Source organism: Agelaius phoeniceus, chromosome 3 (assembly GCF_051311805.1).
Source record: "Agelaius phoeniceus isolate bAgePho1 chromosome 3, bAgePho1.hap1, whole genome shotgun sequence".
NCBI lineage: Eukaryota > Metazoa > Chordata > Aves > Passeriformes > Icteridae > Agelaius > Agelaius phoeniceus.
The window spans coordinates 83,894,111-83,914,058 of NC_135267.1; the positions used below are offsets into that span (position 1 = coordinate 83,894,111).

Genomic DNA, 19,948 nt, shown 5'->3' on the forward strand with positions numbered 1-19,948 from the left:
CACACTTCTCCACAGACCCAGACTGCTCATTTGGTTGCTGTCTAGACGGCACTGCCCCGGCACCTCCTACCCTCTGCCTCCCTGCCCTTCTTGCACACATTTGCTTGTGGGCTTCCCCATTGCACGGGACTGCAGTGCTGCTCACTCCTTGCCTGCTGCCCATGTAAGCAGCCAGGCTTCGTTTGCCCCTGAGGACACCAGCTCAAACATCAGCTGGAGGGAGGAACTCGACATGAGGAGAGAAAATGAGCACTTTCTCCAGACACCCCTTAAAGACAGTTTCAGCAATTTTTATGTGCCGCCTGGTGAAATGCAAGTTAGCTGTTAGGTTGGCAAGGGAAACTTTTATGGACTGTTCACGCCCTTTGGGCACGACCCTGGCCCCGTGTCTAAGCTCTCTCACACATGTGGGAAGCAGAAGTGCTATAGCAGGCAGCACAGTCACACACGCTGAAGTGAGATGAGAACCAGACTCGCCTGTTTAGTAGCCTCTAAATGCTGCTGTATCCAAATGAACCCTTTCATTGGATGGGTGTGCAGAACAAATCTGGGGGGCAAACACACGAGATTGACTCATAAAGCAGAGGTCAAGCCATCACAGGAAAGATATTATGTATTGGTGTAGGCATCAGGCACCCCAAATATCCACTGGCAATGCTCTCTGGAAAATGTGATCCCTAAAATTCCAGGTCAGCATCTTCTGGAAGGGACTGCCCCCCCTGCCCCCGCCCCCCAGCTCAGCAGTTTCCATTTAATTTTTTGAATTATTAAAAGATCAAATGTTGGAATGCTGGATAGCCTGAATTCATTTGTCAGATCACGAAGTACTCATAACATTTCTCAGCCTTAATAACACATCTGCTCTTAAAATGTGGTCTCTTGATAATAGCTGGCTGAAAGTGTCTGAATTTAGGGATTATTTGAGACAACAGATTTCCTTCTATTTGGAATTGAATGAGGCATCTGCTCCCTCACCGTCAGCTTTGTGGGATATTCTCAAGGCAATCATAAAAGGGCAGATCATTTTGTACATTATGAGAAGGAAAAAAGACCTCTGTTGGCAATTAAGAGACTTGGAAGGGTGAATTAGAGACCCGCAAAGGTACTGCTTCATGTCTAAAAATTCTAGCTACACCATCCATTCTCCCCTCTGTCTAGGGTGGGACACAGATTTATCTGATGAGTGGAGAGGGAGGGGGCAATTCTCCCATCAAAGGCAATGTTTGCAAAAAGGAAAGAGAAAGAAAATTAATCAGGAAAGGATATGCACACTCCATCTTGGATAACTGACCCAACAACATATTAGAGAGATTAGGACTCAGGATGGAGAGCAAGGCATGGATCCCTTGGAGGATTAAAGGAAATTTTGCCAATATTTATGCCAGTTTGGTACATCGGAAAACCAGGACAAAAAAATGAATGCTTGCAAATTATTTAACACATATTCATCATCAGAATCTTCTCCCACATATAAGCGGAAGATGATTAATAAAGAAGTAAAAACAAAAGCAACTGGAGCTGAGAGAAGGCACTGCTTTGCACTTTGCAGGTATATAATTCATTCCTGGATGTGACACATGACAGGCAGGGCCCAGATGATGCCATTTGCTAGGGTAGGACAGGATGCGTGCTCTGGACCACCTGTCCTGGCCAGCACACAGGTGAAGGCAGACAAATAAACAAGGCAGACAAATAAATATATGCACAAATACACACAATTGCATACATGTAGATCTGCATGTATCCATATATAGCACATGTATATACTCACATGCCTGCACACATCTATACATATAGATGTATAGATAAGTATATTTAGCTTTTTAGTCAAGTGACGCAAGCTGCTGCAGCTGGAAATAACACTGTCTGCTCATGAAAAGACAGGCGTGTACTTAGACTTATTTATGTGGTAGAAAATGTGTTTGAGGGATGTGAGTTGCCTCAAAGCCTTTGCCAGAGCAGAGGGGAGCAACCTGTGAGACACCTTGGATGCATTTGCATCTGGGAATAATTATTTACTGTAAGACTGATCCCACCATGAAATACCTGGAGGAGGATCTCCTGCTGCAGGACGGGATTCCGGCAGGTGGGAATGTGTGCCCTATGGCCTCACTGTGATGCACAGGTGTCCCCAGTGTGTGGTGGGGAAGACTTTTCTGGTTGGTAGGAGGTGAGCTGGTGAGCTGCTCTGTTTGACCTGAGATGGGCAGAGGAAGGCACCTGACACTGAATCCTGGCATGCAGGCATATTTATGAAAATATGTAGCCTGAGTTTGGAAAGGCCACTGAACCTTAAGGGCGTTGTTAATTATTCTGTGTTTTCTAATACCTGTCTAGAGCCCAATAACTGACTTTTGTGAAGGTCCTTTTCTGAAAATGGTGGCCCTTCATTTTGAATGACTGAAACCATAGGAAAAAAGTCTAGGACTTCACAGCTCTTCAACTCTGCACCAGTGCCTTAGGCATTGCAACTGCCTCTGTAAAATGGGATGAGGCAGAGGATGGATGGATTGTGCTTTGCCACCTCAGAGAGTGTTTGGTACCTCGGCACAATGCAATATACACAGGACCCTCCCAGAGAGGGAGCAGTAGTGGCTGAGCTTTCTGCCCTGGGCAAGTGGCATTGCTGTTGGATCAGGGCAGGTATTTGGCTCACAGCTGACTCGGGGAGAAGGAGCAAATGCAAATGCTCAGCATAACACATAATATACCCACAGGTCAGTGAGCATCGCACACCGTGCTCTACGGCTGCGCTGCAAAGTGGGAGTCTGCTCCTGTTCTCAGCCCAAGAGACTTGCTCTTTAGCGAAAGCTGTGGGGGCTTACGCTGAGAAGGTCTGTGGTGCAATCCCCGGCCTTGGCGGGGATGCTTGGCAGCACCGCCACCGCCCTGAGCGGCTCCGAGCGCTCCGCAGCTGCAGGCGGGAGCCCGGCCAGGGGGCCGGCGTGGATCCCTGCGCGGGGCTCCCACCGGGGCTGGGCTTTCACGCGGCTAATCCTCGGGGTGAGGGCAGGGGCTCTAGCTACCGGCTTTTCATTCGGGGATGGCTTGGTTTCAAAGGCAGCTTTTTAGCACTTTGATCGAGGCTCACATCAATTCTTCATGTTCTATATTAGATATTGCAATTTATATTACGAGAGGTGTTTGAAGTTTCTGATTTTCCCCTCGGCCACCTTTAAATCTAATTTCTAATACCTTAGCCACTCTAATGAAGTTCTCAGTAGTTTACATTGTTATTAAACCTCTGTTTGGGGAATATAGCTTTAATCCTCATTATATACCAAATATGGGTATCGAATATTCATTGTGTAATTGCAATTAAAAAATACAACCCCCAAAGGATCTTTTATATTAATTTAAATTATCCTGCACTTATATTATCGTTTGAAATAACCTATACTGCTGCAATGTCTTTATTGAAGACATTTCAATGTCTGTAGTTATATTGAGAACTCCTCCTTTTTTCAGTTAAATCTTGTTCTATGACACTGTAGTCATGTAGATATAGACTTACAGCAGTATTATATTTGAACCTTTTTTTTTCACCCTCTTTGTATTTTAAAGAAACAGTTGAAATCACTAATTTTGCATTCAGTGTTAGCAAAAGTAGAGTAATTAATCCAGGCAGCTTTTTCATGCATTTGACAAAGCTTCATGTCACATGAGCTGTTTTCTCTTTATAAGCAGAGACAGATTCTTTACTCCTTGCAAGTATCAAGAAAGTTATCAAGATAAATCCCCAAATAACACATTGAAGGACTTTAAAATGCAAAATTTACCGTTTACAGCTTAAATATGAAAAAAACCCAATTTATAATCTGCATATAGATAGCATGGTTTGGGATACATTTGCAGTGGATTTCAATAAAGTAAACTGCTAGCAATTTACAAGATTATTCTTTTAAGCTAATGTTTGTAGATAATAATAGCATCTTATCTTTAATGTATCTCTCTTGATTCCTACACTGAACATCCTTTACAAGAAAAAAGAAGGGATTTTGATGTCATTAGATGACAAATGTTATATTTACAGATGATGATCTCTGTGTTTGAAAGCTGCGTTAGCTGGCATCATCTCCAAGGGGTAAGATTCAGGTAGAGCAAAGCTTACTGCTGTGTAGCAGCTCAGTTACAAAGAAAGGATTCCAGCTGTGGCCTCTGGGAGTCACTACTTGGAGCAGACACAGCAAGACCCATCACTGGCTTGCAGTCTGCATAGATATGATTGAATATTTTTATTTAAACATTATGGGAGAAAGCCTAAGAGGTCACATTTCTGCCTGCCACACAGCCCTTTTTGTTTTTACAGCCATTGTAAGTATTAAATGGAGAAGCTCTCGGACTAAAATAGAATTAGCATTAAAACAAATTCTGAAATCTGAGAAATTTGGTGGAAATCTGTATATTTCTGATGCCCACCCTCACTTTTTTTTGAACTGACAAACCCAAATGGGAGAGCCAGGGGCAAGTTTCATACTTGCTTCCCTGTTTTAAGCACAATCCCCAAATGTGAGGGATGGGAAAGAGGACGGGAACGGGAAGATTTGGCACAGCGGAGGAACCGGTACGTTCCTCACTCTTTCTGTGCAATAGCCTGCTGCCTGCAGTCACTCAAGAGAGAAAGGTGTCCCAGCAGTGTCTCCAGAGAGCACAAGCACTCAGGATGCTTAGATGGTGTGAGCTAATGGCTTTTGGAGGCTGAGTACTCCTCTCAAGAAGATATAACAGGGGGCTCTTTGGAATGGCAGCTGCTACCAAAACCATGGTGGGATTATTTGAACAACACTGGGAGAGACTTTCTTCTGTTGCAGTTGAAGGAAGCAGGAGAATAAAGGAAAGTTAAAAGGAGTTCTGACATGAAAGCCATGTCCATGGCTCCTTGTTCCCTATAAAGACTGATCTGGCAGCAGTCCAGCTAAAAAGGCATTTCAAGCGTCTTGTGATCCTCTGGACTTTCTGGACATCATCTGTGTTAGAACTGGGCCCTCCCAGTCTTGTGGTTGAACCTGTCACAGCACATGGATAGCAGGGACTCCACTCCAATGCTTCATGTCCAGGAAGTCTTATTGCCCTTCCTGTTTTATCTCCTGTCTTTCTACTGTGTGCAGCCTGCGCATCACCTGTCCTAAACACACAGCTTGATTCCCCGGCCACCCACACGGCAGCTGGAGCCAGGAGGCTCCTCCTTTTCCTAGAGCCTTGGTAAGCAAAGCCAGGTGGTGCAGGGGAGTGAAACCCAGCTGTTGCAGGTAGGGTGAGGGCTATCAAGCTCCCCACCTATGAGGTGATTCTCATCAAGATTACCAGGTAGGAAAGACATCAGTGCTGGATGCTCTTGGCCCATTCCATTGCTGCCAGATGATTGGAGGCAGCTTGCAGGTAAAAGTAGCCCCTCTAATTGAGGAAGGGGAGCAGGCTGTTGGCCTCTCTACTCTTCATGTGGATCAAGACTGTAAGTGCAATGGGATGAGTCAAAGCTCTTGATAAGAGAAGACTTCACCTTGCCCGTGCCTCCCTGTCCTTCCACAGCCCTGACTGAAGATGGATCCACAGTGGTTCTGGTGCCAATGACCCCACATGACTAGCAATTTAATGTTCAGGTTGTCCTTGGGTGTCCTCTTGGGAAGACTCTTTCCAGGCTGGTTTCCGTGGGCTCCCTGTCTGCAGGAGTTACTTCATGGAGGTTAGGCAGAGCTAGGTTTATGGCATCAGTCCTGGGGAGCATTTTTCCAGGGAGCTCGGGGGTATGGGAATGTTTTTTAATTGCCAAATTTGGCATCACTTCCTTAGGCGCTGGGTCTCAGCCTTTAAATAATGAGCACTACAGGTTCACTGTCCAAAATTGTACCCACATTTCTTTTACCTGCAGTTATCTCCATCCCCATCACTGATTCCATGCATAGGCAAGCATTGTTAGTACTGTAAGAATTAATCACATACTGTTTGAAAAAAAAAATTGACATTTGCATTTCAAAACTCTTACCAATTCTAAACATTTATTCTACAAAACTTGGAAAGATTGTAGTTCTGTTTCAAATTATTCCAGCACCGTGGGCATTGCCACAGAATGTAAAATTACAGAACATATGAGACTGAAACCTGACACCCGTTCTTCCCTGTTGTGAAGTGTCGTTGATGAAAAATACACAAGTTTGAAGAAAAAAAATTATGTAGGAGCATGACCTATTCCCAAAGCAGCTAGCCAAATTCACTCATGTTTCAGAGAAAGCTGCATATGTAAATAGAGTAGGAACACTTCTTCAAATACAATCAAATTGGTTTAAAATAGTAAGAAAACATGAAATATCTACTACAGAATAATCTCCTGATGCTACTGCAAGGAAGTTCACAGTGTTAGCAGAGAAAAGAAAGGACATGATACTGTTTGAAAGTGTATCTTTTCTGTAATCAAAACAACACAGAATTTAGTGAAATCAGTCTTCATTGCTATTAAAATTCTTCTTCCTTTAAACATTTTTCAACTAGACATTTTTAAGTTTTGTACTCAAAGAGATGACTTTTGCATGAAATGAATAATCTACTCAGACATTTTAGTCCTTTAAAATGATCTAGAAAAAATGGTGAGACATAGGTTGAAAGGAGCATTTATACGGAGGTGACATGAGTGAAACTGGAATTGAATATAAATACAATTGTATTAAATATAAGTATAAATATTATAAATATTCAATACATGTAATTAAAAAATCCCCCTCATCTGTGTATTTGCACATACATGTGTGTGTGTGTATATTTTGCTGCACACACACACACACAGACACACACGCTGATGTATCTATGCAACGCTTTCATTTGAAGACTCCAAAACACTTCAGCAAGTTGAGTATTGTGCTTAGCTGCTCTCCTGTTACAGATGGGGATGTTAAAGTGCAGAGAGGTTACATGTGCAAAGCACATTGCTTTCTTGGATGTAATAACCAGTAAATGAGTTCCCAGCTAGCAGAGGAACTGCCTCTGTCACCTTCAGCAAGCCACCTGTTGCTTTTGAATGGAGAATTAGCCATTTTGGTTCAACATTTCATCTTCCCATTCCAGCTGCTAGTTTTCACTCTACCTGAAGCAAGCAAAAACCACAAAGAAGTTCTGACATGTTTCAGAGTAGTCCGTTCTTTAAAAAACAAGCCTCACCTCCCATAGTACACACCATTAATTTCCCAGATCTGGGCCTGCTTCTCACCCATGCAGCATTTAATTCCTTTCTTAATCTCTTCTTTATCCATAAGTAAGTAGGAGTGTTATTTGAGTAAGGAATGAGCAAGAGCTGTAGGCTTTAGCCTTTGAGTTACAGAGATGAAATAGTTTACACTCACAATATGTTGTATTATTTGAAACAGGCAGATAATATTTTTCAGTGAAAATTAAATTTAAAACATATGTCGACGATCATCCACATCTTTCACAAAACATTGCATGTTCCTGAAGGTCCCTATTTCACAAAGGTTGGACAATTTTAACTTGATTCCCTGAACTGTTCATTTACTCTTCTTTTTCTGATTTGTTTTGCCTCTTGCTCACTTTTATCAAATCACCTGGTGAGGTAAAAATGAACTGTCCCACATTGATGGCCAGTTCTGGAGCGCACATGTATCAAGAAGCCCTCCAAAATCCCAGGGCTGCAGAGGTGGCATCCCCTCCCACCCCAGCTTTTATACTGATCTGCTCAGTGGTCCACCAAGGAGTCCAATTTTAAGACATAAGTTTGCACATTCTTTGCCAGCAGTGTCTGGGAAACAGCAATAAAGGAAAATCTCTCCACTACCCATATGGGCTGCCTTTGCTGTAGAACATGAAACCCTGGCAGACCCCCCCATCTCCTTACTCCTTCCTCTTTCACACCAAAAATGCTCCTGGAGAAATTTTAACTGTTTCTTCATCACATTGTAAAGCAAGCATTGCTACAGGTTTCTGTGCTGGATAATCTACTGCTCACAGCAGCCCAGCTTCACTTCCCTCCCGTTTGGGGAGGCTGGGGCAGAGCAGAGGTGCACACTAAGGTCTGTGGTGGACCTCAAGGTCTGCTGAGGACCAAACTAAAGTCTCAGTTCCCCTGAGCCTGACCCCTATAGCCCTTGACCCTGTTCCACTCTCAGGTGTTTTCTTCTAGGGGCTTCAACCTGTGCTGCTAACCCCATTGCATCCTGTTAACCCCAGTTCTCCACCATTTTTTATTCACTGCTGCCCATTCTTGCTTTTCAGGCTCCTTCTCCCAGTCAACCCTGCTTCCTTCTGGCTCCCAGCCCACCTGTCTTGAGGCATGTCCACATCTGGGATGAACATGGCTGGGGCCTTGGAAATAAAGAACAGCTAGAGGGGCCTGCCTTATGGGTAAGTGGGAAAAAATCTTCCAAGGGCTGGGTGGTAGTAGGGTCAGGGGGAACAGAAAAGAGGAATGAACTTCACCTCAAATCTGGTGGCAATCAGAAGGACCTTGATACTAGAGGTACTAGATTCAAACTGTGGCAAGATAAAGGTTTTAATAATGCTCACTCTCAGTATTTAAGGTGGTGGATCTGCAACAAATGCTGTATTAACTCCAAATATATTTGTAAAACACTTTGGTTTCATCCCCTTTATAATAGTTAGACTGGGATTTTGCTGAATCGTATGCTCCTCAGTAGTGCCTGATTCAGAGCCAGATTTATAAAGACATTTAGGTGCTCCTTCCCACTGATTAAGAAAGTAAAAAGCCTAAATTGGTTTAAAAATCTGCCCTTGAGAGCTGCCATGTGTGTCTGGGCACCCGGAGCACTTTAACATTTATGGCATATAAAGACCCAGTGAAGATCAGAGAAATTCTTTGCCAAACACAAATGGCAATGAGATGTACTTTGAACCATCAGTACTGCCTTTAATTTTCTTCTCTAAAGATCAGTGTCAGAGAAGAATATAGTGAGTCTGGGTTTGGGGGCCAGTTCTGCAAACTGGGTCTGATGCTGCTGCCATGAGACTAACTGTTGTCCTCAGCAGAAGCCAGACCAGATCTAAACAACTTACTCAGTGACACATGGCAGTGACTTACCTGACACAGATCTCCTCTGGTTTCCGTGGGCTCAGGGCAGAAGTGAAACCTCATGCCCACAGAGCAGCAGAGGGCTGGATTGCAGCTGGGCTGCAGGCACTGTGTGCCAGTCAGTGTGCTCACCAGCACTTGTTCAGCTCTCGGCTCTAACTGGAAACTTGGGCTTCTCATGCCTGGATGGTAATGCCAGGCTCTCTGAGGTACACCCATTTATCTATATCAAATGGGAAGGTGGAAACAAAAGATGCTTCAAGATACCTGAGTGATTTTTTCTGTTTGATCTGATTAAACATATTAGAATATGTTACAAGCAAAAAATGGCTTTTTCAAACACATTCAATTTCTTTGAGTCCATTGGGCTTACAAGAATAAATAAACCCTCTCTTATTGCTTCATAATATCAATAATACCCCTGAAATCATTCTGCACTTAATGAGCAATTTAAGAGCATTAAATGTTGTGAACAATCAATTTGCTGGGTATTATTGTGCTTCTGTTTATAAATGTCTAATTATATAGGTCAGACTTGCTTGTAGCCCATTACCTTTGGTAGCCAATTGCAGACCTCTGACTCAGCACAGTGAAAAACAATTCCTTTATAAACCGCTCCCAGAAACAACAGCAAGACCAGAGTACCCACACAACTCTCTAGTTTTTGCTTTGCCACCAGCATGTGGCCCCCATTCGTGTCCCCACCGCCCCGTCCCTGTGCACGGCAGCCCCTCCACAGGCAGGTAATGAGGAAGGCAGTGCTGTGCTGGAGAGGGGAGCACCACACGCCTTGGCAAAGGTTTCCCATAAAGATCTGTCCTCTAGCTGTGGATGCAAACTCAAGCTGGTCGTGCACACAACTCCAGCATGCCGAGCCCACTACCCCTCGGCACAGCCAAATGTTTCAGCAGCTGCCCTTTTGTCCTGTTTCTTAAATAAACAAAGAACAGATACAAATTAATGACCTAAATTTATGGCAAAACACACTGCCTTCCCAGAGCAAATAGCCTTAAAAGAACAGATGTTAAAATAGCATTTTGTACTCAGAGAGAGAAAACGGCTACCGTGCAAATGGAAAAGCTCAGGATGTGTAGAAAAGAGAAGCTAAAGCATCTAATTGTGCCACGCCGCCTCCCGCTACACCACAAACCCTGTAACCTTCTGATGGTGCCTTGCACAGAATAATTATCCTCCCTGGGGCATTCCCCATCCCTCCTTGCCTTTTCTTACAATCCCAGTAAACTTTCTCCTTTTATTCCTTTATATTCCTTTTGTTGATGAAAAGAGCAAAATGATCATTTTGCCAGCACATTAAACAGCGACTGGCAATCCAGTGCTGTAATCCTCAATGTAATTTAGCCCGGAAGAATTGTGCTCCCGCAACGCACCATCTCAACAAACCATTCCTTTGAATTACCTCTTTGTTTTACCCCAAAGGGTGCATTCATCATGCAGGAGAGATTATTTCTCACTAATTTTTTTGCTGAGACTTATCTTGCCAACGCCTATATTTAAGCATTGTTAATGATATCCATGCACCAGAAAAAAAAAAGTAATTAAGATGGATAGAGAGCTTTGCAGAGCGAGTTGTTATTTTGTTATTTATTTATTATTTTTGCACAAAAGCAGGGGGAGACACAATCATGCACAGGAGGTGAACGTGCCTTTCGGGCAGCAAGCAGTCTCTGCCATCCAGTGCCGGCAAAGCCAGGAACAAGCGGCACCGGGTCATGGCGAGAGGAATTAGAAGGCATCTCTGTTTTCCTGCCCAGTAAGTGCATTCTGTTTATACTACACCACATTGTATTTCTAGTCTTACTCAACATTTTAATATACATTTTCTTGTCAGGCGTCTTGGCAATCGGGTACACGACTTGCAAGATGGACTGAGAATTCCACAGGTGGACTGATTAGTGGGTGGCATTTCTGAGCTCCAGCAAGCTGTTAGCATTATGTCTGTTTGCTTTAGGTACAGATGTGAAATGATTTGACAGTCAATCTCAAAGTGTGTGTGAGTACTTGGGCTTTTTTATGCCTTTTTTTTTTTTTTTCCTTCTTGGTATGTCAAACTCTTCTTATAATACAATCCTCATCCGTCTGGTTGTCCATTGAAAAAGCATCCCCCCCGTACCCCCCTCCTGTAGCCAATCTGGATGAGTCATGCATTATTCAGGAGATATAATTTGTAAGTGTCAGAAGTGGCTTTGGTTTTTTTTCCTGTTCGCTCATTTGAGGACCACAGCTGTCGCGACCAGGAGTCCTTGCCGGGCACGAGGGTTATCCCACCGCAAAGGCGAATTGTTTCCTTCGGGTAACTTGTCCGAATGCAAGTTCCCTTAACAAAGCCGTAGTCGTAAGCAAATGGTGTTTGACAAGTGGAATTTTCTGTTGACTTGCTCATTTCATTTCCTTCTTTTGGCAGAAGCATTTGGAACTTGATTTTCTTGCAGTTACTATGAGCCCAGAATAATAACTCCTAAATCAACACTGAGGAGGTGGAAAGGTACAACAACACAAACACTCAGTAACAGTCAGGACAGCGACATGGAAATATGAGTTGACATGCAGAATAACCACAAGTGGTGCATAATTTATTGATTGCACCTTGTCATGGGAATGATGAGCTCTCAGCTAGAGGAATTATATTTTATATATTTCACAACTTTGGGGAAAAATATAAATATTATATATACAAACTGCATATACACTAACTAATGGATAGAGCAAGATTCCTATTTCCAGTTAGTGAAAAAATTATGTGCATCACAAGGCAATGTTTTCTGGAGCTGGGTAAGCCCAGGAGAGGAGATGCAGGAGGGCGGTGAAGGAGGATACAGTTCTGTAGCATTACTACTTGGGTGTTCAGGAGGACGTGGTAAGGTTAGAGCCACTCCACTTCAGTCTTAAAATTCCCCTAATGCTGGAAACCAGCTGTATTGTATTGGAAACATTAAGTATAAAATTGCTTTAGATTTCAATACAGTATTTCAGTTGTGAAGTATTATATACATGAACTTGTAAGAAAAGTGCAGCACGAACTTGTGTGTGGAGACCAGCAAACTACCCTGGAAAAGCAGGGTAAAAGGTCTGAGTAGTGTCTATTTCTTATCAACTTTCAAGCTTTCAGCCAGGCAGGTACTTGAGCCTCCCTGGCTAGGTACAACCCAGCAGCTCCTTTCTCCTCTCCACATTCTATTTGTTTTCAGCACCAGGAGAGCTGCTTTGCTCCCAGGCTGGGGCTGCCTCCCTTTCAAAGCTGTTGCTGTTTCCTCCTTGTTTTACTCACTGGGTAAGCAGGGCACCAACTGAAGCAGACTGTTCCCTGTCTCTGGCAATCACACAGCCAGAAGAGGAGGCACAGACACAGCACTGTTTGCTGAAGGACGGTGGCTCAGGCTCAGGGTGGGCAGTCCACAGGCACACACATGAGGACCAGCGGCTGCTCCACCAGCAGGACCGACTCGACTGAATGGTTGAAACCCACAAATAAATGAGAAATCCAAGTGTTCACCCCACATAGTTTTCTTCCAACAGGTTAACCAACTGAAAAATCAGCTTCCGCTACTTAAAATAAATTGATTTTTCCTCTTTTTACATTGGAAAAAACTGTAAGTGCTTTGATTTCTGCTGATTACCTACTACAGCACTTGAGTTACAACCCTGGAGTCAAAGCTTTCTCCAAGTAGAAAAGCTGTTTCTCCAAGTGCTTCTTTTTCAGTGCTATGAAGAAACATGTCAGAGGAGGCATGGCAATGCACTCCAAATGAGAAGCAGGGGCTCAGCTCAGTACTTGCTGGTATCAGCAACAGATTTGTCTATATCACCTTCTGCAGCTAGGAAAGTTGCTGCCGTGCATTTGCCATTTAAGTTGTGAGCTGGTTTCGTGCTGCTTAAGGAACAGCTTAAGTTGGAATAAAAGCAGCTTCATGGGAAGAAAGCAGTAACAAAGCCTTGAGTACCACAAAATCACAGCAGAAAGGTATTCCTCAGTGTAGCTAAAATGAAAGAGCCTTCAGCAGAAAGCTGGTGGTCCTGCTCTAGAGAACAGCAGCTGCTGCCTGGGTGACATTCACCTTGGTTTCAATGTGCTCAGGGTCCACACCGACTGTGACACATATTTTGCTTTATTTTCTCCCTTCAGACCCAGAAATATGTTTATCACCCTGCTCCAGACAATATATATCTCACAATTTCCCAAGATTTACAATTAAATCTTGTCTCACAAGTGGAAATAATTTCTGAACTGTTTATAATGCGAATGTGATGGAGAGCTATGACTAAATATCTCGTTTATTATTTTGTATTAGTCCTCTGACTTTTTATGAGGTCTCTCTATGTTAAAAATAGAGAGCACTTCTGTTAAACACATATTTCGGGTGACCTTCTCAGAATAAGAAATTACCAGGCTGAATGCACCCAGATGTGAATCACAATGAGTATGTGGAGGGCTGCAAGAATAAGCAAAGGCCAGTGTGCAGATGCCGCTGAGGGCTGCAGGGAGGGAAGCAGGGTGGGAGGACACAGCTCCCCCCGCTGCGCTCCGCGGACGCTTCAGAGGCACCCGACGAGCAGCCAGCAGCAGCTGACTCACCTCGGCGGCTGCCAGGGGTCTCTCTGGCAGAGATAAATTCCCTGTGAATTTAACCGGGTCTGCCTTCCTTAAAGCAGAATTATTGAGTTGCTGGGTAGGGAGGTGCATCGAGTGGGTCCCCAGGAAGGCGGGTCGAAGGCAGCAGGGCTTTGTTAAATGCCCAGGCTTTACCCCGCTGAGCCCGTGGCGTCCCTGGCGTGTGGCTGGAGCCCAGCTCCCTCTGCTCAGCGCAGTTGTCTCTTGCTGTGCTGCTTATTCACACATCCCAGCTCGCTCCGTCTAGCTGCCTGGGTACCGATGCCAGGGAAGCTGAAACACCACAGGCTCTGCAAGCCCACCCAGACCATAGGCTCCAAAGTGCATACTGCTGCCTCTTCCTCTGAAATTAATATCTCAGCTCGCTAAATTAAAGCAAGCAGGGTTTCACCCAGGCATGTTGTGATCACACCTCCAACTTGCAATATAGATTCACCATGTAAACTGCTAAGCAAGGTACAGTGCTCTCCCAGCAGGAGAAGACAATGTCTGCCTGCAAGGAAGAGGGTGGGAGAGCCAGGGTGCAGAGCACTTCTCCAAACAGCTCCAGGGCACCTGTCTGCACCAGCACAGGAGACCTGGTACATAGACAGGAGGCTACATGAGGAAAGAGATTTCTCACTTGGAGAGCACCAAAGTCAGAGGCACAGAACATGTTTTATAAAGAAGGCAGAAACCACCACAACTGAAGAAGGTGAGGCACACAGAGGCTGACCACAGAGCAGGCCACTGCCAGGGCTGAGTCCTGACTTGCAAGCCCACTGCTGCAGAGGAGAGTGTCCCAGTATATTGCAGCAAGTGAAGTATTTTAGGAATTTTGCACATCTGTGCAGACCTCATTTCTTCTGCCCAGCCCCTTGCTGCGCCTCTGCTGAGTGCTCTTCAACGCAGCTTTGTCTGCACCCAACGCACTGCTGAGGCTGTTAGGTTTTTATTCTTTGCTTTTAAATCAGTAGACTTGTTACCATCTTTTAAAAGTGTGAATAGCTGCAACAGAAGCCATCAATTAGCACAAGCAAACAGGGCCAAAGTCCTTCCTTCCTCCTCCCCCACAGCATATTGTGAGGAGAGCTGTGCTCTTCTACTTGGGAGGCTGCTGGAGAGGCTCTGAAGTTGAGCGGTCCCAGTGCCGCCTTTGCATCTGCTCTAGGACGGACAGTACGCTCCGTGCGAGGGAGGCAGGATGGGCTTTCGGCACTGGCACCACAACAACGGGAGCGAGACCAGCTCAACAGCAGCAGCAAAGGAAGGCAATTTTTTTCCTCTTTCTGTTCCAGAGAGCCTTCCAGGGCTGAGGGAGGTTGCCAGAGGTTGCCTGGGTTTTTTCAGTGCCATTCCCCCTTCCCAGTGTTCAAGAAGCTACGGGGGGAAGCCCCTCCAGCAGCTTTGCTTAATTACTCTGATCTATGGAGAGGCTAGAAAAGCCTCTCTGCTGAATAGTTTGCGAACTGGACCGTGTGTGCCAGAAGATTTCTGTTGATTAGATGATGCAGAGTATTAATTAGAATATAGATTATATGCAGGGGCTTTACCATAAGTTTGCTGCCATTTGGTCTGGGCATGTACATTTCTTGCCACATTGCTTTTTCTCCCAGAAAAGCAGTCTCATGGAGCGAGCCTGGCTCCTAACACGGCTCCCATCCAGAAAGGAGGAGGCTGATTGCTTTCTCGGTTGTGAGTGAGAGTGCTATTCCCTACCAGCCTGGTGAAGGATGCAAAGAATTACTGTAACATTGACCAAACCCTGCAGAAATGCATGGCTTGTGGGTGAGCCGCACCCCTCCTGCCCGGCCCCTCAGCCGGTGCCACCATGCCGCAGTCAGATGGGTCCCCAGCCAAACCAGACATGGGAAGCGCAGTCAAGTGGCCACTGATCTGAGTGCCAGCATACACTTGGCACAGGCTGCCCCTAGTCCCTTTTCAAGCCACACCAAATGCGACCTCCAGGGCAGGAGGGTTATTCCAGCCACTGATTACTTAGTGTTTGCTGGGGCCTGGGATTCACTTATCCAGCTCTCTTGGGCCACATTTAGAGTGGCTCTTTCCAAGTGCAGAAGGACATCTGGGATGCAGTTACTACTGAAAAACAAAAGTAGTAATTTTTCAGATAACAGGGCAGATCAATGACCTGTCTCACCTGCTGCTTGTGCTGACAGCCACAGGTCCTTCAGAGCAAGGTACAAGAATTCCATTTGGCTCACAGGGGACATTTTTTTCCCAAGCTTTAGTTGGCTTGCTTACTAAAGCATGATTTATAGCTTATTATCTATATAAATACATATTTTTTCTAGATTCTGTAACCTTTATATGCTCTTCCAAGAACAGGGACCTTGTGGCATGGTGGTATATTACCTGTGCTTGGTAAAAATTTTCTAACGCTTATGTGTCAGTAAGTAGAAATTACAGTCTCACAGAGAATGGACAGAAGCACTGGCTTATCTCTGCTGTGCTATTCACTGTCTTATATACCTCTAATGTGCCCTCTTCCTTATCCTATTTCTAAATTAAACAGTCATTCTGTTTTTTACATCTCTCATTATATATAGAGGTCTTTCCATATGTCTAACATTTGTTTGAGTCTCAATACATCAGACCATGTAACATGCTGATTCACAGAAATCTCACATTCTGTAATGACCCAGCCTTTGAAATCTGCCTGCATTTTAAAAAATCTGGATCAGCTTTTGACTTATCAAATTTTATCTGACCACCTCTTAATCAGAGATTGCTAGGATTGCTTTCAAGTAAGATTTGACCTCGAGCTTTCTCATTTGATTCAAACTCAAGTTTATTAAAATCAGCAACTTTGTGCAGTTCTTTAAAAGGAAGATAAACACTGATGTGTTTGGAAATGTCTTGCCATTTCCCTTGATCACAGCCCGCTTAAAAGCAGGCAAACTGGCCACTGCCCCTTGCAAAATACCACCTTCATATCCAAGAGCTGCTTTGCCTTCAAATGTTTCCAAAGATGCTTCAGCCTCAGACATCACAGATCTGCAGTGCAAAGTAGCTGCTTTGTGGTTTTAGAAGAGCTCTTGGTAGCCCCTTGGTGGGTGGTGTGGGAGATGCTGAGGTAGGCAGCTGTGGTGTCCCTGCTGCTACTGGGTCCACTAACTCCAGTGTAGCTGCAGGTAAGGCATTTCTGGTCCCAGGCACAAGCACGGCTCTCTGGAAAACTGGCCATACAAAATGGCATCTGGCTGGCTTGGTGCTTGCAACTGGGCATACTCAAAAGCCATCTGGATCTGGTTCTGCACAGACTGCTCTGGGGAGCCCTGCTTGAGCAGGGGGTTGGACCAGCTGAATTCCAGAGGCCTCTTCCAACCTCAACCCTCCTGTGATCTCTAACACTGTGGTAGCACATCAGGCTCCCCTCCTTGGCTGGTCACAGCAACTTAATCATCAACCAGCACTGTAGAGCGATGGGTGCTGCAGAGCCAGTGTATTCTGCAGTACAGGTTCCTGCAGGGAGGAGAGCTGAGGCCTGGGTCCTGCTGTGGGCTCAGGCTCTGCCCCAGCTGGGGCACCTCTGGCCGCTCAGGATTTCCTGCAGGTCAGCACATCTGGGCCAGAAACAACACATCTGTCACATCCTCAGCTGAAAATCAGGTCTTGCTGAACCTGACGCATTTCAGATTTACAGGTGAACAAGTTGAACTGCTCTAAGTGTAGCTTTGCCTGTGTGCACACATAACAGTGCCATGGTCAGACACTGATCGTACTGGGGCCACAGAGGCATTTCAGTGACACATTCTTGCTCATGGTACTGAGTTTCCCCATCTCATTCAGGGTGTTGGAGTTGTAGAGGGCACTGACTCACAGGCCACTCCCATCTTTTTCATCCTGCAATTCATTGCAAAATGCTACATCTCACTACCTTTGCTTGTAACATCAACTGTGAGGGGTTGTTCCTTCTCTGCACTGAGGTCCCTGCACATTCATCACCCTCTGTTTTTTCCCTGTGACCCCAGTGTTCAGATCTGCATATGACCAAAACTCTCCAAACCTAGGAGGTTTTCTATGTGCTAGTCTTCCAGCTACTGTACAGTGCAACCCACCTTGACTTCCATGCTGCTTTGATGTAAAATGTGCCTTGGATCATTCCATCCTTGATATCCTCTACCTGCTGGCTTTTTTTACATTTCGCACATGTGTGGATTTATTTGCTTGCCTTGGCCCAGCATCCTACTCATATCAATTATTTCAGTCTTCCCCACACAGCAGTTCTCCAGCCCCATCACAGAAACATAGTTGCTCTTTTAGAAAAAAGAATTCTCTATTAACTGAAATAAGTTGCTTTCACTTTTACTGGCGGCAGCTTGCCACAGTCACTGGCATAGGTTCATCTTCATGTTCAGACCACAGATTTGTATGGTATTGAAAGGTTTTGATCTCTTTCCTGGGGGGCTGATCATTGAGCTCTAACACAAAGCTCTGCTTCAGCACCATCCCTTTACTGTTTTTAAACAGAGCTAGGACTAGAGACAGGACGGTTCAGTGCTTGGGACACCGAGAGGCAACGCAAGGGACTGTGCTGCAATCTCTGTTCTGGCACCAGCTTCCCACAAGGCTTGGAATGATCACTTGATCTCTTTGGCTCTGAGTGCCCCAGCGAGGGCTCGCCAGCGCAGTTCCACCCCCCCAAACACAGTTACAGCCCACTGCAGCAGGCAGTGGCTTTTTCTCGGACATCCTTAAAAAGCACCCTGCTTCCGGGGTGTAATGATCTAACCCAAGGCAGGAGTGTTATATCCCTCTAAATGCAGCCCCCATTAGGCTGCAATCAGCAGAGGTACCTGTGGCAAGGGACACAAACTATTTCAAACCGTTCCTACTGCTGTGGCTTGCCAGGTTTGCACAGAGAAGTTTTGCTGGCGTAGCCTGGGCCAATGCATCTCCGAACCTTATGTACGGGGGACAATAGGCAATCCAGGCCTCACAGACTATTTAAGAATAAACTCCAGACTGTGAGCTGCTCAGACATCTTGGTTGTCGACTGCATATAGGTGCCATCCTAAAACTGTGAAACTGAATACCCTTAATTTAAAAATTCATGCCCAGATCTGTGCTTTGCCCTTCATCCTTGCATTTACAGAAGGCTAAATTGAGATCCCAGATTTTACATCCAAACGCCGAAATGTTCACAATTCAGGCTCCTGCGAAGGCTTACAGACAAGCACATTTTAGAACTGCCTCATGTAAACTGTTTATGTGCTGAAAGAAAGCCAGGGATTTTGCTAATGACAAAGAAATTGTTCTCTCCTCTGATAGCTGAAAGAATTCCTCTAATGACAATAAACCCCCTCTTTTGCAAATTTGCTTTGGGTAGATGGCAAGATTAAAGAACAAGCAGCCCAGCTATGATTTTTCAGATTGCATAAAGTACCTTAAAAAGATGTTCATTATCTAAAGTGACGCCTCTTCCCTAATTGCAATGCCACTATTATGTGAGATTAATTTTTTTTTTTCCCAAACCCTCATAGACAGTAAAACCACGTTTTAGCCTCAGGAGTGAGCCTTGCTTGGAGAGGTAGTGCTTGCTAACAGAGATGGGGGCAGGTGTGGGTCCCCCCCGACGGCTGCCTGTGCTGTGCTGCGAGGACCGCTCTGCTCCTGTCCTCACCTCACCCCGTCACATCCAATCTGCTGCCCCAAATCACAAATGGGAATAAAAAGAAGTGCAAAACCCTCGACTGGGAGGCGGTTGCAGAAAAAGCTGAGGCTGACACTGAAAACCAACATCTCCGACAACTTGCACACACCAAGAAATATTTGTTTGTTTGCTTCGACTCCCACTCCTCCTGCTCATTCAGCCCCTGGTACCTTGCCAGGGCCTGGCCACATGTCCCATCCCGGTGGGATAGGGCACCCCGCCGGAGGGGAGCAGCCGTGGCTCCTGCTCGCCGGCAGCCAGGCGCTGCGATGGGTCACGGGCTGGGAAAAACGGGGAGCTTTGCCGTCACCGTGAGGAGTTCGGCGCAAGGGAGGCTGACAGCATCCCTGCCCAGCCACCGCGGTAGGCAGGGCAGCAGCCTGCCTGCGCCGAGGCTTTTCTTCCTGTACGGATAAAGGTGGAGACAAAGCGTCTTTCATGCCCGGCTGCATCAGGCGGAATTATTCCCGGGGCCGAAAGGGCACCCATCAAATCGCGGCGAGCAGGGTGCCCGCAGCACCCCAGGGCTGCTCCCGTCTCCGCGGGGCAATACAAGGCACAGGCGAAGTTTGCACCGAGCCCCCGATAGCGTTTGTGCCTGCCCTTACCCAGGCTCCCAGCTGCCACCACCATCAGC

The 19,948-nt window shown here is 45.5% G+C and overlaps 1 long non-coding RNA gene across 1 annotated transcript in view; it reads left to right on the forward strand.

Annotated features, from left to right (window-relative positions):
* Nucleotides 1–13,799, forward strand: part of LOC143693589 (uncharacterized) — a 29,141-nt gene extending 15,342 nt beyond the window's left edge. The window contains exons 2-4 of the long non-coding RNA XR_013181433.1: nt 8,218–8,346; nt 10,658–10,802; nt 10,881–13,799. This is a non-coding gene — a long non-coding RNA (uncharacterized LOC143693589). The remainder of the gene's footprint in view (nt 1–8,217; nt 8,347–10,657; nt 10,803–10,880) is intronic.
* Nucleotides 13,800–19,948: the final 6,149 nt, after the last annotated feature.